This window comes from Octodon degus, unplaced genomic scaffold (assembly GCF_000260255.1).
Source record: "Octodon degus isolate 3935 unplaced genomic scaffold, OctDeg1.0 scaffold00355, whole genome shotgun sequence".
NCBI classification, from domain to species: domain Eukaryota; kingdom Metazoa; phylum Chordata; class Mammalia; order Rodentia; family Octodontidae; genus Octodon; species Octodon degus.
The window spans coordinates 666,752-667,246 of record NW_004524931.1 but is presented as its reverse complement, the minus strand read 5'-3'; positions in this window follow the sequence as shown (position 1 = coordinate 667,246).

Genomic DNA, 495 nt, shown 5'->3' with positions numbered 1-495 from the left:
CTTCTTCTTGTACTGGGGATTGAATTCAGGACCTTGCACTTCCTAGGTAAGCGTTTATTCTACTGAGCTATCTCCTCGCCCCCTACTCTCCCTTCTTTACTGTTTCCTCCATTCTCAGATACCTGGTGCCACCAAATCCTGACTTTTCCAGATCATGAGATAACCTTAGGAGTGGAAGCTACCCATGGTATAGCAACAGGATAAAGGTCTTGGATTCTTTATACCATGAAAGTACCATAACAATTTCAGGGGCCAGGGAGATAGCTCAGTGGAATAAGTGCTTGCCTGGCAAGCACAAGGTTGTGGTTTTTGTAATTAGCCAAGCTGAGCTACCTACCAAAACCAAGCTTGGTGGCACACACCTGTAATCCCAGTGCTGGAGAGGCTGAGACAGGAGGATCACAAGTCTGAGCTGCGTAGCAAGACCTTGTACCAAATCAATGAATCAATCAATCAGTCTTCTTAAAAAATAAAATAACAGGGGGCTAGGGAGAT